The sequence below is a fragment of the Scaptodrosophila lebanonensis genome, unplaced genomic scaffold (assembly GCF_003285725.1).
Source record: "Scaptodrosophila lebanonensis strain 11010-0011.00,11010-0021.00 unplaced genomic scaffold, SlebRS2 tig00000138-arrow-arrow-pilon, whole genome shotgun sequence".
Lineage (NCBI taxonomy): Eukaryota > Metazoa > Arthropoda > Insecta > Diptera > Drosophilidae > Scaptodrosophila > Scaptodrosophila lebanonensis.
This window is the reverse complement of record NW_022060587.1, coordinates 1,899,156-1,927,005: the sequence shown is the minus strand read 5'-3', so window position 1 is coordinate 1,927,005 and position 27,850 is coordinate 1,899,156. Positions and strand designations below refer to the sequence as shown.

Below are 27,850 nucleotides of genomic sequence, written 5' to 3'. Positions count from 1 at the left end.
CCACCCAACAGTTACTGCCCTTCAAATACTGCTGGTGTACGATGGGAGGAAACGAACATTTATGAGTGGTTGATACATAATAGTATATTCATTTCGGAATCGGAATGTTGAAGAAATAAAAAAAAAAAAAAAAAAAGGAAGAAACAGCTCATCCTATTCAATACGAATAGTATGGTCAACAGTATACTTTACAATTATAAGTAGTAGTAGACATAAATATTAATAATAAACATAACTGTTAATCTCCATAATTATGTAGCCACAACAAAATCATTGCAATTGATCAAATAATCATATTTATTTATTTAATGCCAGCTTAATGTTAAAACTCCATAATTATGTAGCCACAACAAAATCAATCAACAATTAATCAAATAATATTTATTTAATAAATGCTAGCTTAATGTTAAAACTTACAGCTAAAAGGGTTTGAATAGCTATGACTACCAGGATCTTAAGCTATTAAAATCAGTGAAAGCGTATGTATAAATAATTAAAAATAAAACACGATATGTAGATTTTAGATACATGAATTGAGAGAAATTTGCTTAAACAATATTTGTTATGCAAAATTTATATTGAATAAATAGCGGCATAACTTAAAGAGTAAATATTAAATTTCATCATAAATTAATCACATAATAACAACAATATCAACTAAGTATACTAAAATACAACTGCAGCATTATGTGTGTATTTATGAGAAAAGAAGAGTATAATAATTATGTAATTTTCTATCAAATTTGAAATTCGATGGATGCATTTCATCCCATTGTGTCAGGCGCTTTAACTGGCCTGCTGCCACTGCTGGTGGCAGATGCCCGCTGTCCGCTACCCCCGCTGCCTGCTCCCATCTGGTAGTCTGGTGGTCGCTGTGTCTTGCTGTGTTGCCTGTGCTGGCGGTTCTTGTGTTGATGTTTTGCTCTGCCGTGTTCAATGTGTCGTCTGCGTTGGAAGCGTCAACTCCACTTGCACGCGCGCGACGCGCTACGCTGCTTTTAGGCGCGTAACAGTTTTTCGTAAACATTGTGGAAATTCGAGCTGAGAGGGTTCTTCATTTCGTTGGCCAGTTGGCTGCCTGTCGGCATTTTATGCACATTTTTTGCCAGCCCGTCGGTCGTCGCATCAAATGCCTCCAACCGTTGTTTGTTGATTTTTTTTATTTTTTTTTATATTTTTTAGAAGCGTGCTGCCATCGTTATAGAAGGGGTCAAATTGTGGTCGCGCTGTGCTTTCGCTCATAAAGAAACGCGACACAAACAATACGGTTTTGAACTTTTGTGCGTCCATGTCGTGGCACTGTGCTCGGGTATTAATTATGACCGATGTTGCAGCTACAGTAACAACAGCCCACAACAACAATAGCTGCGGAAGTGCAGCGTGATGGTGACACCATTTTGCCACTACCGCTATTGTTGTTGTGTCGTTGCCGTTGCCGTTGCAGCTGGTTTTTGTTTTAATTTTTTTTGTCAGTGCTTTTAAATTTTGTGAAGAAGTAATGGAGAATGCCAGAAACAAAGAATAATAATAATAAATAAAATAATTAAAAGAAATACGTTGTGAAGATGCGTTATCTGTGTGCTTCGATGTCAAGATGTCCCTGTAGTGACTAGCCCCCTGCAGGCACAATTCAACACACACACACATACATACATACAAACACATTGACATACAAACACTTCCTTACAATCCAGCTCTTTTATTTAAACAAATCTGCGAGCCACCTTTGACTTTTTACGCTTGTTATTTCGAGTCCTGCAGTTACGATGGCTCGCTGAAAAAATGGCCGCAATGCAGGCCAACTGGTAACCAGCAGCCGTTCTACCATTTTTTGCGGCTAGAGCAAATAGTGTGCATATCGTTAAGCTGCCCGGAGGTGTCTGTATGAATGTGTGGCATACGGGACCGCTGTTCATACATTGAGACAATTCCTTGGCAACTTTGCCAAGAACTGTCGATGTTTGATTAAAAGTGTGAAGTGCTTCATTAAGCAACATTCTATATTATGGATAGTTTCAAGGGCGTCGATCCTCATAAAATGGACCTATATACATACATTATGGTACATATGCATGTAAAGGGGTCGTGCCTCATTTTATCAAACTATGCCGCTGCAAAATTTCTATTCTATTATTTACTCTCCAGATATACTGGTAGTTACATATGCAGGAGGGGTTTGTGTACTAATGATTACCAAGAATTGTCATTAGTGAGAGAGAGTGAGTAAGGGGGGGAGAGATATCAATACAATAACATAAACCTAAAGACAAAGATCGTCTACATACCAAGTTTGTTTAATGAGCGCTCAGCCGTTCCCGAAGTCCAGGCAGTCACCCAGACAAATTGTTAAAACAACCCTTTGATCCTATTTATATTTCAGTATATATTTAATTAGATATACTTTGTTTTTAGTAAACAGATCACATCTTCAGGGAAAGCCCACCTTCCCTAAGTAGTACCATACACGATTTTTAAGCCCGTCCACAAATCAGACAAATTGCTTTCTTCCAGTGCTCTCTTAAATTTACATTTCACTTCATTGGGGATCATATTGGAGATTTTGTAAGAGTCCGAAAATAATACTCGTTAAACTTTAAACTTTCTTTTCGGCATTTGGTCTTTGCTTCCACAACTTTTCATCCTGTTAAATGGGTTTTAAAATAAGGATAGAGAAATACATATAAATAGCGTGTAAGTTTAGTTTATTTACCTCAGAAATTGTGAACAGTATTAACGAAACTCTGTACCGGAGAAGGGGCAAAAATCAGAAAGTTAAATTCCAAGTTTGGTCAAAGTGGGCTTATCCGCAGATACTCGGACGGCCGGACATAACTTGATCAATTTCTCTCGTCATGCTGATTAAGAATATATGTATTCCCTTTTGCCTGTTTGCACAAACACTTTGCACAACCCTTTTTAGCCTTCGGGTATAGAGTTAAACAAAAAGGTTTGTTTTAAAGGATAGGGACACTTCTCCATTCCTCCCATAAATACTATTTGTTCTTATAAGTAAACTAAGGCTAGAATGTCAATCATTTAATGCTAATGTTGAAAGGGCATAGTGTGCTTAAATGTTGCCCCCTGCTGTATGCATTTACATACACATATGTAGTATAAGTGTACCATATAACTTTATGATTTAACATTATACCCTGTATCTAAAAAGTAAAAGAACCTATTAAATAAATAAATACACATAGTTGTTGATCAGGTGAGGCAGACCCCATAAAGTATATGCGAACGACGCACTTGTTTAATAATCATAAGGAAAAAATCAAATTACTTAAATGCAGTAGCTAAAAACAAAACTATTAATAGTCAATTAAAGTAATAATTCTGTTAAGCATTAAACGAAGTATCGGTTGTCAAAATAATAGGGGTTTTTCTTTCTGTTATTATGAAGAATCAGATTACTATTCTGGCAATGGTTTATTTGTATTTGTTGACTCCTTGCATAAATATGCAATAAGATTTTTACCTAAATGGTAAGACCGAGTTGCTAAATGTTTTAGATGGATCGAAGTATACATTGTACTCGGGAGGAGAAAAGGAAATCTAAATTGTGAAAAAACTGCTGGTAACTAACTGATAAATAGCCTAAATAAAAGAAAACTCCCTTCATACCAGCAAAGGCTACTTGCGCTGGAATTAACAATGAGATATCATTCCGTACAGTTCATCGAAGACTCCTTCGAGACCTCAATAAAAATAAAAAATCCTGGTATTATGTTGCTCACATATGTGTGTATATTCTTACTAAAAATCCATGTGAACGATTGACTGGCTTTATGGTACTCATCAGGGTATTGTTGTCTTCATATTTTAAAAATGGAGGTTTAAGGAAACACTTATTTGTGGTGAAAATGACTTTAAGTGAGGGGCACCTATTTGGTTTTATCTAGATCGAGATTACAAAGATGTTTTCCACGAAACAACATAATATAATCTTCATAGCTTCAACAGGAGACAAATATAAGATTAGGGAGCAAATATGTAATCCTGAACTTTTTTAGGGTACGGAAGTTTGTTGTAATCGTGCTTCATTGCTATGAATTCTCTTCCCTCGACAAATTTCCTCAAGTTTCTGGATTGAATATATTACTGCAGGTGCCCCTTAAAAATTAAGCAAATACTTACATTTCTATCGCCCTTCTGGCGCCTTCAACCGCTTTCCTATTGCCCTAGGGTCAAACAAATCATTTTTAGAATGGTTATTCTTTCATATAAAATAATAAATAAATACATTTCTTAGTAAAGCAGCGTTTTTTGGTTGCCTTCTTATTATATTATGATGAAATGGAACTATGCATATGTTTTAATCCAAACCAGAGTCACATTTGAATAGCAGGTCATCAACAGGCTCAGCTGTAATTAGAGGATTAAATATGTTTACTACTAGTTGCCCATAACTTAGAACTTAAATTTCATTAAAAAACACAACTCATAAATAAATGTTGCATGCATTTGACTCACAAAGATGCGATGCCACATGGCAATTACAAGGCATATGCACGTCTCATGTTTAATTTGCAAGTATTGTACATTAATTGGATTAGGTTTAAAATTCGCAATTAACAAAATGCAGGCCAACGTAATTGAAATTGCAATGCAATTCAAGTGGGATTTCAACATAAAAAGTATTGTGGGGAAAAATAAAATAAAATAAAATGTGCGCGCCGACAATTTGAAATTACTCTGCAAGCAAGATGAAAGCGGGAATAAAATGAAATGCAACAACTAAATTCGGCATATATTTTAAGTATGTACTAGTGTGTACTAGTATATATAGACAGTTGGACTCTTTTGTTTGTGTTGTTGTTTTTGTCGTTGGGCAACAGGCGGAATGTTTCACTAGAAAGGCAACAAAATTCGTATAAAAATCTCTGGCTGCCGTTTGCAATAAACAACTTTGGGGCGTGTTTGTGGTTGTGTGTGTGTGTGTGTGTGGGTGTGGTGTGGCGACAAAGCCACAAGGGGTTACATTTGACTACACAAACACACAGACACTGCCTACCTGCCACACCACCCCACCCCCTCACTAATACCACTACCTACACTACATACTTACATTCGAGCGAACGTGTTAGTAAGTAAAGAAAGAAAGGTGTGACAAAAAAAAAAACACGAATAGAAAAGGAGACAAGCATGCGTTATGCGTCATTTTTCACTTGAGCGACATAATAACTAGGCATCTGCCTAGCTTTTTATCATATATTGTATATATGTGTGTATGTATGTGTAGTGTGTGTATATAAATACACAACCGCACGAGTCTGTGCACTAGTGTTGGGAAATCTTGTGAATTTCAATACGAGGCACGATTACAATTGTCGTTTAGTGTATTTTCGAATATTCTTGGGCATCATTATGTATTCTCCTAAAATGAAAGTATGATAACAATACTCTATATTTATGTATATGTACGAGTAGAGGTTGCTTTTCCCTGAAGGTTACAAAACACGATTGTACTCCAAACTGTTGCAGACCCGACTTCTGGAATACGATTATGAAATACAATAAATATAGGTGCATACTGCCACTTTAAATAGCATTGGCTTTTATGTTTTAATCGCAGCGATAGGATCGCAGTCGGCGAATCCTGGCGCAGCACTAGCGTCTAGGTACATACATGCAGTAAAACAAAGAGCCTTAACACACGACGAACGCTACAGTCGAACAAGCCCGACAGTGAAGTACCCTGTACTGAAATATCAAACTTCCAAAAGGTAGAAGAAGAGCGAACTTGATGCTGCAGCTTGTAGGCGTAGTATTAGAGCGAAATTGTTTCGCTAATAACTTTTTTTAGAATTGGATGAATAAAACAAAAGTAGATAATTGTATATAGATTGCATGTGCAAAGTTTGGTTTACGCAGCTGTAACGAGGGAAAGGGGGAAAAATAATAAAAAATAAGATAAACTCGTTCTTTCTCGAACCTAGGAGAATAAGGATACCAACTTTAGTTATTCCAGCTTTTATAGTTTCTGAGATCCTTGCGTTCATCCTGACAGACAGTCGGACGGACGGATCGATTTCTCTCGTCATGCTGATCAAGAATATACAGTTATGCTTAAAATAATAGTAGCGCTACCGTACGGTAGAACACCGTTCGTTAATTTGTGTTTCCTTTCATGTTTAATTATTTCTTTTTACCTGTGTTTGTGGTCTACAACAAGAGCACAATAAAATGTCCCATTACTTTAGCTTTTTGTACATTTGTTGTTGTTGTTACATATTTGCCTTTTCCACAGCTAGTCCCTATTTCACACGCTCCATTAGTAGTGCTTGGACAAACATTCTGAAACTATTAAGTGCGGCGTTCCTAAAGCTCACAAAAAGCTGCAAATAGTAAATTATATTATTCTTTAATAGCTTGCAATAGTTCCCACTACACATTTTAGTTAGTTTTTTTGGCACAAATTATTTTGAGCCACCAAATTAATGAGGTTTCAGAATTTGTTGATATTTCTTTATAATTTACTTGTTAATATACTATACTTAATCAAACAATTATTTAAGTTCAGTAAAACACAATTTCATAAATTTTTTGATCGAACTACATTTTGGAAATAGGGCTACTACTATTTTGAGCACAGCTGTATATACTTTATGGGGTCTGAGGTGCTCCATCCTGATGTTACATACTTTGCACAAACCTAATATCCCATTTTTACCCTACGGGTACAGGGCATAAGAACAGTAGAGTGCTGAGGCCAGACAAAAGTGTATCATGTTTGTTGCCATCGTCTCCTTGCTGATGTTGTGGTTGTTGCCATCATTATCGCCATCAGCATAGACGCACGTTTTTCCTATGCCTTGGCTTCTTGCTTCTTCTTTGTACAAGTATAAAACGAATATACATATGTACATACATGCATGGACATGATGATACACGTGTATGTGTACTCTATGCATGCCTAGTATTGATGCATGAATCTGCGTGCAAGTGTGTGTGTGTGTGTATTTTTATATGACTGGCTTGTGTATACATACATATGTATCTATGTTTACAAGCAACTCGAGTGCACTTAGGCGCTGAAGTGTAAGCTGAGCTAAGCCGATACGATGTTGCTCGGACTAAATCAGAGCAGAGCAGCCCCAAGGCAAGCGCACAGAGTCGATCTCAGCAGACCAGACCAGACCAGACTAGTCAGTCAGTCAGTCAGTCAGTCAGTTAGTCAGCCCGCCAAACAGCCATCGAATGTTGGCAAACGCTTAAAAGTATGCAACACACATATGTATATAACGTGCGCTATCTGTTCTCGGAACCAACAGCAGCCATAGCCACACAAGCCTGCAGCCACACAAAGCACACAGCCAAACATTCACTGCATATGCATGTATGCATGTATGTATGTATGTTTGTGTGTGTGCATGCATGCTGTCAATGACCCGCCCACACATACACGTACATTCTGTACGTACTTACATCTGTACTTAAGCTCAGTTTACACGTCCCATTCATTATACTTGTGCACACCTTTGGCTTTGAGGAGAGCAAAAAAATATCGCATGTATTAATACGAAAGGAATATACATACATACATACATACATATAATGTACAAAAGAATAGAAAAACCATATTATTTGTTTAATGCATCTCTTAATTCTAAACAATAGAGAGTGTTACAATAGAGCAAGCTCAGCAACAAAAAAAAGGATGTCGCTTTGAAATTTGTGTGCAATATTGACGCAATTTAGCAGAGACGGAAGGGGGAAGGGGGAAGGGGGAAGGGCAATCTGGAAACCAAAGTGAAAAACACCGTAGATTAGGAGCGTCAGATGTTTCCGAAATCGACAAATATGTCTGGATTGGTTTTCTTTCGATTCTGCCTATTAAATATAATTTACACTAGTATGCCCTTTTTACCCTTTGGGTATATTACAAGAAATTCGAGCTTTCCGAAATTAAAATGTATAATGGCGTAGCGCATTATTAAGACAACTGCTTTTGGGTTTAAATTTGTAGCCATTTTAAAAACGGAGTACACCTAATTCCGTTTTTACACGGTAGATTGGTTCCAGAAAAAGATGTGTACAAAACGACATTGATCATATACAAAATGAATAGTGCTAAATGGAATAAAGTCGTGTAACTATATATAACATGTTAAATCAGAAACCTTGCAAAAAATACCACGTAAAAACAGAATTAGGTGTACAGAGGCACAGAGTAGAAGAAATATCGAGAAAGCTATAGAAGGCCACACACTATATACGAGTAATTGTAGCTCACAGCGTGTATTAAATTTCGATGAGCAATTTATTAATATTTATAATAAAATATATGTATATGTTAAAGTGAATAAATTAGTTACAAGGTTCGAAAAAGATTTGAATTAAGAACATTTCTTAAGCATTTACGTTTAATTTAATCGAATGTGACCACCAAGAGAGAAAATATCCAAAAGGAAAAAAAATTATTTTCCGAAACATGGCAATTTTTTAAGATGATAAAAAGCTGAATACAAGAATACAAGTCAAGCGGAACGACCTCGAATTTATATGACTATTTAAAAAGGTCTGAATAGTCCTGGTTGATAGACAGGTAGCGTCATACTTATTCAAAAAATGCACTTTGACTCCTTTAGTCGCATTACATGAGCGCTTAGTACTAGGACTTTTGTAGATCAGATGCTATGGTTCTCCAAGAGCTGTTTTCATTACCTTACCCATCGACTGTATTACTATATCTTACCTTCCTTAAGCTTGAGTGTAATCGTAAAATACATACCTATTGGAAGAGTACAAATAATTTTACTTCAAATGTCGTTCCACTTACCTGGCCACAATACCCATCTGCTGCCTGCGGGGCAGTGGGCCCTCAGGGCGCCAGCGAGTTAAACGTCCATAAGCTGATTGCATAAATGCTTGCCTTTAATTTTTGCTGCATGTTGCATTCAGCCGTCGTCGGCTTATGCCGCAGCCCCTATTAATAATTCATTGCACCTTCAACGCCTTTTAACGTTGTCGCAGGCAATAATTCTTGCGGTCGCTGGTGGTGTGCCGGTGGCGCGTTGAGGAGGCAGGCGATAGGCCGTGCCTTAAGGTATGCAACACATATGTACAAAACACACAGGATCAGGAAAACAACAACAACAACTGAAACGGCACACACCAAAAAGTAGCAATTTATTGGCGAACCCCTCGCAATGGCTTTCGTGTGGGATTTTTTGTGGTTGCTGCTCCTGCAGCTGTTTACTATTCCTATTTTGTTGTTGCTGTTACAACTGGTTTTTGCAGCCCTGTTGCATTTGGTTTTTTTGACATCTGGTTTCGCAAATGTTGTGAAGGCATTTATTTATATAAATTCAAATTGCGGAATAATTCCACTTCTCTCGCTGGCTTATGCAAAGTTTTTCAATATGATATTGCTGGGCTGCAACGGAAATGCAAAACAATTTGAAAACTTTTAGTTTTCTTTTATAAAACTACATTTCTATTCATAACTTATGACAATGATCCCAAAAGCTCCAAACGAGAATAGCCTAACACGAGGAAGAGACGAAGAAGAGGGAAATAGATGTTGTACTTAAAAAATATATTTACTTCTATTAGGTAGGAAACAGCTATGTGGACGACCATATTTATAATAGTATGTAAAAGCGCATGCTAATAGTATATAATAATCTAGTAACCTATTTTTATACCCTGTACCCGTAGGGTAAAAAGGGTATATTAGGTTTGTGCAAAGTAACATGCAGAAGGAAGCATCTCCGACCCCATAAAGTAAATACAAGTATATTCAATACCGTCCACATTTCAAAAGCTACATCAACCAAACTTTGCACACCTAATTTATACGTAATAGTCTACATTTTTTGTTTCAAATTTCATCTAAATCGGGTAATGCTAAGAAAAGTTATTAGCGAATCAAATTCTCTACAGTACAATCCCCCAAACTGCAACAAGTTCGCTCTTCTTCTTCTTCCTCTTTTTGCTACTGCTAGAAGCGCATATACCTCAGTGTCGGAAGTGTACCTGGGTACAGGGTATTTCACTGTCGGTCTTGCTCGACTGTAGCGTTCTCTTGTTGAAATTGTTCTACTTCATATACTCGTACATACTTATGTATGTATATTTAACGGTTTGACATTTTAATGTGAAAAAAATGTTAAGTGTAATTGCTCTTGGAATTGTAAACAGTAATTGTTTTTATTGACAGCTAATTTGTTCACTATATTGATTTAAAACATTCCGCAATTTGTACTAACTACAGTTCTTAACTCTTTTTCTGTGGTTTTTTAATCGGATAAGCACGGAGGTCTGTCCGTTATGCCTACAGAAGCCGATAAGACGTGCTTTCTTGTTCTGCTGTTTTTAAGTACTTGAATGTATTTGTTGAGCTACCAATGTTGTTAACAGCTGTTTTAAATCTTAATCAACCAAATGAAACACGCTCACTTTTAACAATGTTTATTTTTTGCAAACTAATATTGACTTTAGCACAGACCTACTGTCTTTGTTTCGCCGACAAAACAACAAAAATCTAGACTGAATTGACCGCGTGTGGAGCTGAAAGGGCAACAACTTCTAAACTTTTCGAGTCGGTAGAAAGTCCTAAGCCGCGCGTGTCGATAGACGGCGAAGTTTCCTTCGTCTCGCGCAAGAAGGCCCTAACAGTGCTGCTGCATTTGCTGATCAGGCGCTGCAATGAGAACAAGAGAGCGCTGCCTAATTACATTATGTTAATAAGAACAAGCGAGCGCTGCTAAACTACTATACATCATGTTATTCAGATCAATAGGGCTCTGAAGACGCAGCCAAATTACATTATGTTGTTTACATCGAAATGTTGATACAGTTAACAATAATTGATTATAAGTCGGCGCTACCTTACAAGTGATATAAATTTAAGGCAAACAATAATTAATTTAGGATGACGTAGCTGCCTCTGCGGTTCACACTTGAAGTAAACCGCAATTGAAGAGTTGATTGTAATGTGAATGTAATCCACACATACCAGCAAATTAGGCATTTTCATTGTTTTATGGTACGCCTAATTGTTATCATTGACACATTATTTAGAAAAGTAGCGGCAAAAGCACTGCCGGCTATGAATAAATTTAAACATTTGTTTAGAATGACAAATGACAGAATGTAGCATTCAAATGCATCGGCGAAACTTAAAAAACAGAAATATAACTTCGTCTTCTTCTTTGATTTTTATCAATAGTTTCAACATAAGAAACATGACATATGTATGTACATTTAGTATATGGAAAAATAATTAAACTGGTGCACTTCTTTTATCTGGAATATGAAACAGTGCCAAAAAAACAGAATTAATTATTTTTTAAGTTAAGAAATAAGCAGCGTAGGGTTAACCAAGAAAGATCAGCTTTCGGTTTTGGAAACGCAATTGAAATTTTTTTTTTAAAAGTCTAAAATCTAGAAAAATCCAATGAAAATAATTACGGCACAAAGCAGTGGAGATAATGTCATTTACCGACATCCTCAATGCAAACAAAGTCTGTGCCAACTCTTCAACCTATATTTGTTAGGTAGTAACAAGTAAGATATTTTAAATTTTTATTAGATGATTGAATTTCAGTGAATGTTTAACTACAAATAATAAAGAGCGAAAAATGCATAAATTATGAAATATATGTTCAAGACTTGATCCATTTGGTTGGTAACAAGGGACATGTCTCAGCAAATTTGAATTCGTTATAAATCTTTTTCTTTTAATGCAATTGTGGCACGCGATTTTGGCATGGAGTGTCACCCTGCTGAAGCAAAGGAAAGAGCTGTTAAAATAACATATGACTATGACTTTAAAAACAAAAAACACACTAAATGGACCACCCTGTATAAACACTTTTGTTGTTGTGAACATGCCAGTCGCAGTCCCGAAAGGATTAAAAGCGTTCAAAAAATGGAAAAAGCCGCATGTGCCGAGCTGATGGCCAAAGCTAAATCCTATGTTTTTTTTTCGAAAAAATTAATGAAAAATTTAAAAAAAAAAAACGAAGAGAAAAACTATATTTAAGAATACATTTGTATACATTAACATATAAACAGGGCTTAACCGGTTGGTTTTTTTTCGGAGCTTCATCGATTTCATGCCATCAGCAGCGAATATCGTGCTGATCTAGGTACTATATAGTGTGTACCTATAAGCGGGCGCGTGCAATTGCACAAAGTAGCTGTCGGTGTCGTTGTCGTTTGGTTGTGAGCATGTGTGGTGTCGCTGTGTGTGGACACCAATGTCCTGCACAGACAGCCACAACAATGGCAAAAACAAACCAAACCAAACAAACAAACAGCACATACTATACTCGCATATAAGCGTGCGTGAGTGTGTGCGTTTGTATATAACATTGTTTATATGCATAATACAAACAATCAGATACATATATGTATGTATATATAGTTAGTATGTGAACGAGTGTATAGATGTATTTATGTACTACACACATACACATACATGTATAGCGCTGAAATGCACAACAACACTAAAAGAGACAATGATTCTGGCTCGGCTTGTGGTACATTGTTGTGTGTGTGTGTGTGTATGTGTGTGTGTGTGTGTTTGGTGTTATGTATTTGGCTTGTGTTTTTGCTGTTGTTGTCATTAAAGCTTCTAGTGCAGTTTTAATAATTCAAAGTGCTCTTGGCGTTGTCGTTTTCATTCTTGTCTTTTTACATTTTTCGTCTTTTACTTTTTCTATTTGTTTTTGTTTTGTTTTTTATGTGTTATATTAAAAAAGCGTTGATTAAACACGCATAGTAGTCCTTGAAAGGGACATTTATAATGCGCCCAATGCGACAACAATTCCACCAATTTGGAGCATTTTGAAATTATGCTAAACATTTTTATTGTCAGCAGCACACAAGTAAATAAAGCTGCACACATACATATATACATAAGTACATATACATATATGTATAACAATTGAGATATGCCCTGTGCGAGGAGCCTCCCTGTTTCACAAAAGGAAGCTAATTCAGCTGGTAATTGTGCCATAATTGGCCAATTGATAATTGCTATAAATGAAGAACTTTAATTAGTGTGCACATGCAGGTAATTTATTCGCTTAATTGCCCAGCTATTGTCCCTAATGTATGTCCTTTTGCTTGACCTTTTCCCAGACATTTAAGAATTCATTTGTCGCTCCTAGTAGCTACTCGTAGCAGCGAAATAAAATTTCCTCATACAAAGACAGTTCGATAAAACCTCCATCGTGTTTTCTTGTCTGTTTTATACAATTTTTGAAATTTTGTCGATGATTCGCATATATTTGTATACTATGTGCGAGTACAAGGAAATATATAACAGCCAGAAGAAACTATCTCCTGTAAAAGGTATTTATTCATAATTATTATGATATGCTTGAATATCACGCAGAGCACGAGCAGAAAATACATTTTCGACTCAACTTCCTTAAAAATGTAGCTATTAGGAAAAAAACTGGGTAACTATGCACTAAAAGAATGCGAGAGTTCTAAGAACTATAGGATCTATAATTAAATGTCCAGCGATGAAATGGGGGCGTAGAAAAAAAAAAACATAAATCCTGCTCCTTGGGGTTTCTAGCATTCACACTTTTCGATAAATGATTATCAAAAAGGACAAAAACTTGTCCTTTCCCAGAATTGGGATAAACTGTATAACAAGTTTGGAGACATTAGCTCTAATACGTTCGGAGATCAGTGCGTTCATATAGACAGACACAATGTGACTCTGTTTTTGTTTTGTGTTTTAAATATTTGTAAGCCCTTGTTAGCAATGACTTCATAGCTTCTATTGGGAATTCTATAAATGGTGGACCAAGAGTGTTTGTTGCCTTCGATTCTCAAGAATCCACATTTTCACATTACGGTCAGTGTGAATTGGCGCAATATTCATCCATTAGGCATTCCAAAATTCCAAAATATGTTTATAGTTCAGCTTTTACAATGTTTTTTTTTTCGTAAACTTTGTGGCGGTAAAAACTTTAGCTTGGACTGGTCATCCAGCTGTGGAGGCGGTCATTGATGTTCCTGTTGAATTTATTTTCGTCCGACTACGTAACGCCATTTATAAGACCATCACATGTGCGTGCAAGAAAAACATTAATTTTTGCACCATTATTAAGTGAGGATTTCTTAAAATATATATTTTTCATATTCATTTATGAAATTTTTTATTTTTAAAGTTTTATTTCTTTTTTATTATTATTTTTTTTTATATACAAGTATATACATCTATATAAATTGCCCATGCAATCCTTTTTCTATGTCTGCCCATTTTTTCTTAATATTATGATATCTTTGGCATTTCCTCCAAAGATAAGACTTGCTTTTCTCATACTTATCGTCAATTTAAAATGAACTGATCAGTTAAGCAACAGCAAAAATTTGGTGTCCGTGCTTGTCTAGTCAAGTGAGATTAAAATATCATTTAGAGGCGCAAATCTAGTGGCGCAAGAGAAAATTAAAAAAAAAAAACACAAAAAATATATATAACGGCTCGTATAACTTGCTTAGTTTTCTTCTCGAAGAGATTAGACATGTATACATAAAATGGATGGGCTCTAATCTAATGTCGCGCAGTGTATTTGGCATCGGAAAATATTAACAAACTTGTTCTGCCTGGGGCTTAGGGGAACCTGGATACCAACTTTGATAATTCTAGCTTTTGCAACTTCTGAGATCCTTGCGCTCATACAGACGGACATATCGACTCGTCTTGTCACCCTGATCAATAATATTTATACTTTGTGGGGTCTGCCACGCCTCCTTCTATGTGCAACATACATTCTCACAAAACTAATACCCTTTGGGTACAGGCTATAAAAATGTGCACGTCTTGCAACATGCATCATAACTCTCTGCCATGAGTGCGCCTGCCTGTCCATGAGCGATGATATGATTTTTTTCCTTCTTTTTTACAACCTGAGCCTTCCATAGTCGTCATATGCCTACATCCAACACAACATGTTTCTTGTCTGGCAACACACATCCTGGCAGCCTTAGCCGAGGAAGGCAGGCCTGACTTGCAGTTTTGTTTTTTTTTCTTACTCTGCTGATTTTGTGTTTGCTTCTTCATCTTCTGTTTCAGCTTGTGCTTCCCTTGCAGTTTTCCCTTGCAGTATTTTCATTTTTTCGTTTTCGTTTTCGTTTTCCCTTTTTTGTGCTCGTTTGCATGTGTTGTGTTTTGCTGCTTTTGTTGTTCTCGTTGTTGTTGTTGTTGTTGTTGTTGTTGTTGTTGTTCTTGTTTCCTTCGACGCATTAGTTTGTCATTTGCTGTGCCGTTCAAATGTTCATTTCGGGCACGTTTTGCATCAAAGCTGCAGCGCTACTTTTTGTAGTTGTTGACAAAGTTGTTGCTGCTGCTGCTGCTGTTGCTGTTGCTGTTCCTCCTTCTGCTGTTTTCCATGCCCCTAGGCTAGGCTGAAAGCTGTCGATTCAATTTTTCTTTTTTTCACATTCGCTTTGTTTTGTTTTCGTGATTTTCGTTGAAGCTCTTTGCCGCTGCTTCGAATTAAATCAGGGTTTCCTTTAGCCTGCAATGTCCTTGGTGGCATAAGGTAAGCGGCAGGCGGACAAGCAGCCAATGCCCAAATCTTGACATTTTCTTCTTCAAGCTGCAAACTTGTAAGCCAAGTTAATTTTGGATTCTGCTCTCAATTTAAATTTCAATACTGCCCCTAATTGAGCGATAGAGCTGCGACAACTGTCTCTGCGATTGTGGCAACCGACAACACAAGTGCCAGTGCCAACGTCCTTGCAACAAAATGTGTCGCCTAATTAGTAAAGCTCTTTGCGCTCAAAGTGTTACATATCTTGCGGCGAAACCTTAGCTGCTGCTGCTGCTGCTGCTGCTGCCATACCCATCAAAGCTAAAGCTATGTATATAGTATGTACAAGTATACCATGCGTGTCATGCTTTAACCATTGTTCTTGTTTTGGTTGTTGCCACAAGTCGTGGCTGCACAGCTCAAAACTCAATCCGTTGAGCTGCTTCAAAAGATAAAAAGTGCAATAAAAAATAAAGGAAATACTTAGCTGCTTAAATGGGGAAAAGCAGTAAGGGTGTAAATAATGCGTCGGCTCTTCACACCAAAAGCCACGTATAGCGGCAAAAATGTGAACAAAAACTAGTTTTAAGAAGGCTTTAACGCAAAGTACTATCAATTGTACTATTGCATTTTTTTTTTCACAGATGAGGGTTAAAATAAAATCATACCATTGCGCCGTCAAATTAACGAACTAAGCTAGTAAATTCAATTTATTTCGCAACATAATCTTCTTCAAGAGCAGCACAGATTTTGCAACGAGCCTATTGTTGAATGCCTTTTGATAGCAGTTGTCCATTGTTTTCAAAGACAAACTTTTCATTCGATTGAAATCTCTTTTCACCAAGTCATTTCTTAGAACTTGGAATAGATAGGCCACAAGGGAACAAATTGGGAAAATAGGGTGATTTTGGATTCGTAGCGCAATTTTTCCATTTTACGAGTACTCCCTTGTGTGCAAGATTATCGTACTAAAAATAATTGTGAAGGGATGTACAAAAGAAAGTCTAGGAGATGGAGGCGTGGCACGGAAAATTTATATTTAATTAGCATGACGAGACGAATGGACATGTCCGTCCGTATGAACGCCGAGAATTTTTTAACTATTAGGGCTAAGACCACCACTCTTTGCGTATAGACTTGTCTGATCCATGCACAATACAAGTTTACTTTAAACCATACGTAGCCTCAATTTTTTTTATAGCTTTGAGTACAAAAATCAAACGATGGGTACGGAATGTTTTAGAGTCGGACTGATTGTTGGTACTATTTTATAACAATAAAAAAAAATTTCGATGTTTTTACAAAAATAGGAATTATCTTCACATTAAAGCAACTATGATATATCTATATATGTTGAATCACAATTGTTGATGCTTGCGACTAGAAAGACGCGTTTTTCGCACAGGTGACGGTTCAGGACTCTCTTCATAACTCGATCTAGTTCTCCTTAGAACGACATTTTCGTGTAGACCCTAAAGCCATTACACTCATATATTAGAGATAGAATTTACCAGATCATAGCTTTTTGGAACATTTTATTGAGTTGTATTTTATTTTTTGAGAGTTTGAGAATCCGTATACTTGTATACTTGTTTCAATTTGTCTTAATTGTAGGGTTGCAAATTATTTAACAAAATATTATCATAACTATTTGCAGTATAATTTTGTACGGCAAACGTGATTGTTCAGGAAACTTACAGCGCCTTATCGAACAAGAATTCGCCCAATTCGTGGTAGGTGCCGATCATCTTCTTGAGTGTGACTATATTGCCGGCTAGTTCACGTTGGTCGGTCAGCTGATCAGCCATATAGACGCCGCTTAGATAGTCCAGTAGATGGTAATGACTATGAGGCTTGCTCGTGCAAGTGGCTATTAGCTTCCATTCCTTAGGAATATCGGGCACATCCTGGGAGCAGTTGATGTCCCCGTATACTTGCTGCGCCATACCGACCCACAAAAAAATGCTCACAATTGATTTAGACATCATTGATAATCGCAACAAAATCTCCAGAGAAAAGCAATTAGACAAGTGAATTGTTTAAGGATTTTGCGAATATACTTAATTAATTTGCTGTACGCCGCTAGATTAATTTAAGCAAAATAATTGGCAAAGTGTAACGTTGTGGATTTTGAGTTCTATACGTTTTTGTTGTTGAAGTGTTTTTCTACACTCTGACATAGTAGCCAGAGCTATCCATGAATTATCATAAATATATATGTGCCTTGTTTTTAGCAGGTCATGGGAAAATAGTAAAATAATATAATAATAAACTTGCATTGGAGAGCATTTCCAAAATCCAGGCAGACAGACAAAGAAACAGACGGACGGACTGAGGTTTCTCAAAACGTTTTCTTTACAACGTCTGATATACAAGTATCGCCTATTCTTTCTTTGGATAAATTGGTTGATCGTTCTCAGTGTTCTATTGAGTTAAATTGGATGTATTTTGAATAAATATTAGCTTTGGAACATAATACCATGTTTATTTTATTCTAAATTTAAAATGTGATTTAATTTTGATTAAATTAATTTTTTGCTTACTTATCTGCCTGCCTATAAAACATATTATTTGTATGTACAATTCTTAATATATATACTTGCTTAAATGTTTGTGTATTTGGAAGGAATTTTTATTTTATGTAGAAATTCTTACATATGTACGTTTAACAAATTGTCGCTTCCTTGTCTGAACATATCTGCATACACTTTTGTAGCATTACATACAGAAATATTTATGTATACTTGTATACTATGCTAGAGAAAATGTGAACTAGCTTATGTTAATTGTTCATCCTGGCAGGTCTTACAGTTGATTAGCCTGGCAATGCTGAGACTTAACAGTTGCCTTCTCAATTGAAGAAGTTATGCTCTCTCACGTTTAGGTTAACAGGAAAAATGTGGAGAGAGCAAAACTGTGCTCAGTTAAATGAATGTTAATGAGAAACGGCGCGAAGCAGCGGACTGTTCTGTTGTGTAAAGAACTGTTCTGTTGTGCATTTAAAAAAGAATTATTTGTTAACGAAAAGTGATTTTCTTCTAACCTATATGCATAAATATTTGCAACAATTATAGGACACATTCGCTATGCCTTGTTGTTGTTGTTGCTGTTGCGGTAATGACGGCTTTGTTGCGGCAACTGTTCATTGCTGAACTTTGCTTATTACGACGCATTATACTTATACATGCATACATACTTACGTATAACAGGAGCAGCAACAACAACAATAACAACAACAATGGCAGCATAATAGCGGGCGATGTCATGCCATTTAGCTGCTTATGAATATGAATAATGTGATGACGATGTGGCGCGTGTGTTGTACGTTCGATGTTGTTGTTGTTGTTGTTGTTGTTTGGGGCGTCTGTGGTGTATGGGTGCGTGCGTGTGAAAATAAAAATTGATCATGCATGCATGCTCTACGACAATGACAATAATCCAAGTAACGATGGCAAGCAATTGTGCTGCTTCTGCTGCTGCTGCTGCCACCATTTGCCATGATAGCCAATAGCAGCAGTGGAGAGCCAACATTTAGCATTCGTTACCATTTAAAAGCTGCTCAGTCACGTTGGTTTAAGTGCCTCATCTACTTACTGTTCTGTCACCGTATTTATCGTATTTTTGATGAGATATCGCTGTAGCTATGTATACCGCACAGCACGTTCCATTATTTATTCCTTTGCTGGTGGCGAACGGTGCGTATACGCAACGTTGCAATACAGTGGACATTTGCGAAATGCTCACCATATGTTACATTAATGCATCGCGACGCTTGTCTGTCTCGTTCCACAAGTTTCGAACTTTGTACTACGTTGAAGGCTTAAACTAATTTACATTCTAAAATTTAAATCATAGTACCAAATTATATACTATACATAAATATTTATCATAATTGTCAGTAACCGTTCGTTAAGCTTCGTCTTGCAACTCGCTGATCCAATTGAGGCGCAACGACGTGGCCTTGAGTGTAGGTCCAAATCGAGGCAATGACCGTTTAATAAATAGTATTCTGAGTTAAAAGTGAGAGCTTATTCCATGCAGTTTTAAATTGGGTTATGGCCATGAGGTAGACGAAAATAGCAATAAAGTTTAGCCAATTTTTTTTAATGTTTGCCATTGAAATTCATGATAAATAGAAAACTGAGAATAATTCTTTGAAATGTGTGTCATTGAGCGACGTTCCTAAAATAGCCTCATTGTGTGTCATCACTAGATTAAATGTTAATTATAGGTAGATATAGAAATTGTTATTGCCACAAATACCTATTAATAGAATACAATGTGAAAGCTTTGGCTTTAAACAACTTAAATGAATAGTGATGCTGAAGATAATTGATAGGCGGACGAATTAGCCAAAGCACACCGATTTACAACTATACGAGTAAGTAAAATAGTGCAAAAATACTTCATTTAAAGAAGTCGCAGTTTGAGGGAAATATGTAGCTTCCGACCTAGCACATGCAGTCCACATACATACAAGTATGTATTTATTTGGAAGAGGAAATCTGCAGCTTTGGCAATTGTTGTCCGATTATGTGAAGTGCTTATTTTTTAATTGAATAAAGGAATATTTTAGACTTTAGTTACAACAATGTGTGCAAATACAAGTACATACGAGCATTGGTATCTGATATTCGAGCAGCTAGCACAGTAATGTCTCTTCTACTGCTTTTGCACTTAAAGGCTTAACTCTACGGGTGCTTACTGTATTCTGTGCACGACATAAAAGTATTACATGCAAAAATGCAATTTACTTGCGTAAATTTAATAAACCTGCCAATGTTGGTCGTTGCTCGCTCCTCACTTTGTGCCGCATCGGTGCGTCAGACCTCGTGCCTTACCTTTCGCCACCCCCCACCCCTGCTGGATTGCAGCACTCCATCCCACTTAAATGTTTTTGTTGTTTTTGTCTTGGATGTTATTATTAAATGCTGATGTCAGCAGGTTCAGTGTTGCTGCTCGAACTTATGTACTTACATACACATATATCTATATAAATGTCATCTTTTTCTAAAGACATATGTACAAGTATATATGTATGTTTCACAAATTCAAGTGTAAAGTAATCTCTGCGCTGAAAAACTTCTGCTTGCATTGCTGCTGCTGCCTCCAACAGCTGCTTCAAGAAAAACAAAAACAATTAAGATGTGCTGCTGCTGCCAGCCATAATTATTTGATGCAGATAATTGTGTAAAAATTGTAAAATAAGCAGTATCTTTAGTCCCACAAAATATATTAGTAGACAACATGGTAATTCAGAAAGAAATATATAGAAAACGAATATTTCCACAAGGGAAGCCATTTCGATCGATTCTGCATACAGCAGTGAGCAGAGTACAGCTTCGATTGTTGCTCTTTTACCCTTCAAGGGTACTTGCACTTCTCGCTCCAAGTTCTAGACCGATTCGAAGAACGGGGCTTGACAATAAAGTCGTTGTTCGAAATGAATTTTTGACTTAAAGCGGGACATTAACTTCATTAATTAACAGTACAAACAGTCGTTCCCCACCAAAAGTGTATTGTTTAGGGAGTAGCCGATTAAAACAATAACATTAATGTTTAATGGTTAAGTACAAAAGAATGGTTAAGTACCTAAGAACTAAGTTTATGTCAATTATTGGTCCACTCTTAGCGTACTTCCACGAATAATTTATGTCAAATTACACTCGAAAAAAATGTGTTTTAATAAATATAAATTGTGCACACTTCAATTGCAATTTGAATATTAAAGTAGTTAATTCGTAGGTGTTGACGTGGGTTCGAACCAAGCCGAAAAGTAAAAAAAATATCTTTGAAAATTGTTCAACTACTTTTGTTAAAAATATGTAATTATTACTCGTAATTAATAATGTAATTTGCCGTGCATATCCATTTAACTATTCTTTATTGGTGCCTTCTAGCAGCTCTCTTTATCTCTCTCTCTCTCTCTCATTACGCGTCGAGCATCGTCATTCACAATTATACTCTATTCTGAATAGTTTTGAATGATAATACTCGCAACTAAAGGAGGAAACCAGGGTGGTAGTTTCACTTACTGAAGTTGTTGCACCTTTATAAGTGAAAACTGATAAATGATAAAACGCGGTGAACTTCATTTTTATTGGAACATGTTGAAGTCTAGGTTCCAAAGAACCATTGGTTTTTTGAACATTACAGAAAGCCAGAAGTGAAATCAATATTAATATTAAGAGTTAGGATACCCTATTAAATAAACTTACTTGATACATACTTGACGACCATTCTTGTTAAAGCACTTCACACACAACCGCTGAAATTCTTGTCAATTGTTGTCTCTATTTGATATTGAAAAATATTCAAATAAAGAATTAAAAATATCAAAATGTAATATATTTCTAGTATATTTAAATCATCTACAGAAAACTTAAAATCAAAGTTTACAAAAATTTTAAAATTTACCATGAAGTATAGTGTATTTAAATATTTGTTATTTAATGAGGGTGCATATTTAAACAAAATTTTATTTATTTATGTAATGCTAGTTTAACACTAAAATCTTAAAACTAACAGAATTCGTTATAGTTGCAATGCCTTCTATGAACATGTTAGTGTTTTAAAGAAAAAGGAGGAGTGGGCTCGAATTTGAGGAAAGTGTTTGTGGCTTTTCAATATTTTAATATGAGTTTAGTAGTGTTGTGTATTGAGGGGTTTGTAATTAGGGTGATGGCGTTAATGTTTGGGAGAATAGATAATCTATATGGCAGAAGTGGGTTCATATTCTATTTTACAATTTATACTTTTTTTTAAATATTATTCATATTTAAATCAGTAATTAAACATGTGTTTAGTTAGCTCTACGTTGATTTGATTAAATACGGAATATGAAAAAAAGGTTTTTTTTATATTGTTTTTTTTTTTTTGTTTAGTGTACTGCTAATTGAAATGCCTTTTATGCCGCCTTATTGAAAACTTAATCTGCTAATGCCGAAACGTGCACTCTCTTAATGCAAACAAAACAATACTCGTACGCACGAGTATTTAGATCATGTTTCCAATGCTTGGATGCCCTTTTGTGATTAATTAATTAAACGACAAAAACGCAACTTCATTAATTGAAATAAATAGAAAAACCAAATAGTGACTGACTGGGCCGAGCAGACGTGAGAAGATGATGGTAATAATGACGATGTTGTCGACAGAAATGGCGAACAATGTTGACGACATTGTTGTTGTCGTTGTCGTTGTCGTAGTCTTCTTTGTCGCTGGCATTTCTCCCTTCAATCTAACAAATATTTCCAGGGCACATGTAGTATTAATATCTAATTAAGCTCGTCTTTATGTGCCATCCATACTCGACTCGAGTATGTGTGCAGAGTTCATAAAACCATTTGCGTGCGTGCGTGCGTGCGTGTGTGTGTGTGCGTGAGTGCGTGTAGGCTCAAACATAGGCTCAATTAAATCCGCAAGTGGCGCAGCAGCAGCAATAAGAACAACGGAACCAAGAACAAGAGCAATATTAACGGTAGGCAGCAGCATATGGCGAAAGAATCAGGCTCGTACTCAGAGGCTGCTATCCAGAAAAAAGCATAGGAAAATGAAAGGAAAGTTAAGCCAAGTGCCAAGCAGTAAAATAGGCAAGCGAGTTAACGAACTTACACATACCACCATGCTCATATATATACATACATACATACATATATACGGGCATATGTGTGCGTGTGTCTTTCTGTAAAGGATATTACAACTAAGCTATAACAGCACATCCATCCATTCAAGTCTACTTGAACATCGACCAAGTTCATTTCAACGCGACAAATTTTTATATATACCAGTAGATATGAAAGTAATCGATTTCTGGAAGCAAGTGTTATTTACAGACCAATCCACATGTAATATATATCCCTTCCTATGTCTACGATGCATATCTCCAACATACCGCTTGAACTCAATTATTTTACAATGTATGCGCAAAATTTCCAGTTTCTATTTTATGTACTCATGGTATTTTAAGTGTTTTTGAGTTGGATACACTGAAATAAGCTAGTGAATTGAAATTATGATCACTTTTCGCACCAATTTTGTGATTCGTGGAATGCAGGCAAATTAGGGGATTTCTAAATTTTTTCAATCTTAAAAGTACAACATAAAGTGCGATAAATGTTAAAAAAAAAGAATAATTTGTTTTTAAATTTTCATTTGCAGACATTTTTTAACCCCATAAACAACTTTAATGTAGGAATAAAACTATAAAACACATCGTTCTCTGTTTAAAAAATAAAATATAAAAAATCACAAAATTTCAAAAAAAAAAAAAAAAAAAACTATCTAATGGAAAAAACCGCATTGAAATCAGACAAAATGACATACGAAAGGATATGGATGTGATGGAAGAGAACAAGTTTATATAGTTATAGACTCGAAACCCTAGGTTTATACAAAGGGCTTGCGTGTAGTATATATGTAGAGCTCAACTGATATCTGAAGGCAGAGCATGGGCAGAGATTACATACGAGTACTCGTATATGGGAATCCCTTAGAGTTGATCCAACTCGACGACAATACAAGCTGACAAGTACAGGATTTATAAGCAAGGGGTAGCTTGTTGTTATCTACCCGTCTTGGCAAACCCTAATGGTTTTAGCCTTCGTAAAGTTCTGGCAGGAAGTAGTCCTTTGCGGTGCCTCAGTAGCCTGTCGTTATATCTGCTTGTGTGCCTTCCAATTTGCTCCTCCACGGTGAACAGGTTTAGTACCGAGGTATTTGCTCGAGTTGGCTGTTTGAGCACTTAGTTCTTAAAGTTGTCTTGTCGAACTAATAGTAATGTGATTTTTTTCGCAGTGGTGTGTTAATTAAAGTTTAATTAAAGTTCTTTATGAAAAACTTGGTACTGAACATTTTGAACCTACCCTTATTTCCGCCACAGACTCTCAACTAAAATACATTTTTTTTTGTACTAATCTTTCCTATATGAACCGAATTTGGTGAAACTTCAAATTTATACAAATTCCATAAAAGTCAAATGAAAGATAAATTCATTAACGAATAAGTAATCGCACTGAGAGTGCACCGGTCGGTCCAACGTCAGATATATACTCGTACAGACATATAGGAACTAAGATTTGGGACCATGATTAGAACATTCTCGTATGTGCGAGTATATCTCCTTTTATTTTCAGCTGTGCGCTTTTTCATTGTGCTTTACGCAATGCGGCTTATGGACTGCTTCTTTAACATAGAATTGATGCCTTTTTAATGCAGCCCATCCCGATATATACCCGTATATAAACATATGTGGTTTGACAGAAAATTCTTTTTGTGTGCAGATGCGTTTTGGATCGGATTCGATTTTTGTTGTGGGCTCTTGCTAGTCTGTTCACCTTTCAGCCTGCCTGCCTGCGTGTTGTTTACACTATTTCTATATCCGTTACTGGAAACAGTAACGGTACTTTGTTTAGTTATGTCGTTTTGTAACGCCCATAAGGAAGCATCGTAGACCACTTGTTATGCATTTATAGGATCAACCTGATGTAAAACAAGATAGAACGCTACAGTCGAGCAAGCCCGACAGTAAAATAGCCTGTACTCTCCACAAAAAAGAAAAATTAAAAAAAAAAATTTAAAAATAAATTAAATTATTAAAAAAAATTAATGAATTAATTAATTAAATTAAATTAGAATACATGTTTATGTTCAGTTTTAACAGCATACATTTACATCACGTACCTATGCGTGTTTATATGCGTGTATGCATGCAGCACAAACTTGAACCAAAGCAGCAACAACAACAACAGCTGCGGGCAGCGCTGCCGACAGAGGCAGCGCATGAGCAGCGATTTTACTTATGGCTATAACATTCTTCAGAATTGACCTATCATGATGAAATTTGGCACACGGACACATTAGTACATTAGTGGATGTACCTACCAAAATTGATTTCAAAATTCCGAGAATTACGGAAGTTATAAGAAAAAACACGAATTGCGGGGGAGTGGGGGGGTGCATCGAAAAAAAACTCAAACTCGTACTTTCTCGGTCTTAGGAGAATATGGAAACCAAGTTTGGTTATTCTAGCTCTTATACTTTCTGAGATCCTTGCGTTCATACGGACAGACGGACAGACAGACGGACAGACAGACGGACAGACAGACGGACAGACAGACGGACGGACGGACAAGGCTATATCGACTCGGCTTCTCATCCTGATCAAGAATATATTTACTTTGTGGGGTCTGCCACGCCTCCTTCTGTGTGTTACATACATGCGCACAAAACTAGTATAGCCTTTCACCCTTTGGGTACAGGCTATAAATATATAAAACGGAAACAGCAGGTTATACTTATATCTAGTTTGCGCCCCATGTCCATGGATATATAAAGTTTTTGTTGTAGGGTATATGACTTGGGCGCAGTGGAAGGTGACGTGTTAGCTCGTTTTTTCTTCGACTGTTCTCAATATTTGTGCCTTTTGTTGCTGTTGTTTTGCTGCGATTGTCATTTGTTTTGTTTGCTGCTGTTAAAGCAAAAAAAAAAAAAAAAAAAAAAAAAAAAAAAAAAAAAAAACAAAGCAAATCATAAAAAACTCAGACTGATTACAGTGCATTCGACTGAATCGGGGTTGGGCTTTTCAGGCAGGCTGGTCGTCGTGTTGATGGGGGGCGAAGGGAACAGCCGCAATGAGGAATTTACCGACAAAACCAACATTGTTGTTTTTGTTGACACCAATGGCCCATTTTGTTCTGCGAGGTATAGGTAAATTAATAAAACAAAATTTAAAATAATAAGAAATATATAGTTTCTTCTAATAAATATGCATTAACTGATGTGCCTTTTCAATAAATTTACATTGCATCGGGTTTTTGTCTATTCTTGGTTGTTCATTACGGACTCAAATCAAGGCAGCAACAATAATAGCAGCTGGCAAAGCATGGACAGAAATTGCATTTACTTGTACATGCCAAGAAATCCCTAAAAAAGTACTATGCGTACTATGATAGGAAGACTGCATTGGTAAAAACAAAGTAAACTTTTCCAACTTGGGCTAAGGAAATATGGAAACCAACCCTATGTAGATGGTATAGCAATGCAGGAGGTTTATTTCTGTACCATTATCTACTATAGCTGGTGTAGAATAAAAATATTTTCTTTTAAAAAGACATTCTTTTAGTGCGCTTCTTGAATACTTCTCCCAGGTGGATAAAGGGCTTATTAAATAAATATGATTATGTAACTGGTATAAAAAAGTGTGTCTGACTATATGTATTCTTCATCAGCTGATGCCCACCCTTAGTGAAGTCGACGAACAAAACTGATCCTCAAGCAGATCACAATTAAGTTCTGATTACGATTGGCCGCCATGGCGTATGAGGAATGTCAATATATTGAACCTCAAGCATTAAATGATAAATATAGCATATTAAGAATTTAATGAGCTGAAGTTATTTATTTGTTTCCAATTTTACAAATTTAAAGTTTCATGTGTGTACATATATTTGTACGTACCATATAGATATATTACGCATACGCCTCATTAGCTAATCCAGTAACACCATTTCTATGCGTAGTTCTTCAATGTACGAAGCTAAATGTTTTCGTAATAAAGCTCTCTGAACAAATGTAAATTATATTCATACATACAACAATTAAAGCAAAACAATAATTTTTTATTAACTACATAAATATACTGAAGACACATTTGGGTTGTTTTGTTGGTCCCAATCTATACTGACCCCTAAGAGAAGAATGTGACACCTATGTATGTACATATTTGAGAAAGTGTGTGTGTTGGGTTATGTTTGTAGAACAGGAGGTACTTACAGACATAATTATATGAAAATTTCCAATACCTTTCGTGCCCAAGACAAATAACATCAAGAAAAAAAATCAATGGAAAACATTACCAATGTCGCAATCTATACTATGTGTTTGTTCAAGTGCGTGAATAATGCTAATAATATACGAGATAAAAATGTAACAAACAAATAAAAGCAAAAAATAATAACAATAACAGCAACAGAGGCAAAATGCAAACGCACCCAACCAGCGCAGCAGCAGAGCCGCCAAGGTGAACGCGGATCAGCAGCAAGAGGAACAGCATGCAGTAGCAGAGCTGCAGCAGTAACAGCAGCAATAACAGTAACAGCAGCAGCAACAACTTGCCAAGATTGCGATCGTCACGTGAGAGCGAGAAGAGCGAGCATCTACTCAACAGCGACGTCAGCAGCGCGCATAAAGTTTGTCGATTGCTGCCAAGACGGTGACGTGCGCTGCGGCGGCAGAGTCAAAGGCAGAGGCTGAAGCTTAAACTGAGGCTTGTGCTGCGACGTGTGAAGCTCAAAACTCTGCGGGGGCAAACACAAAATACTGTACATAAAAATAATTGAATATGT

General features: G+C 36.3%; 1 protein-coding gene across 4 annotated transcripts in view; it reads left to right on the top strand.

Annotated features, from left to right (window-relative positions):
* LOC115629316 (mannosyl-oligosaccharide alpha-1,2-mannosidase IA) overlaps positions 1 to 27,850 on the top strand; it is a 128,161-nt gene that overhangs the window by 16,179 nt on the left and 84,132 nt on the right. The window lies entirely within an intron of this gene.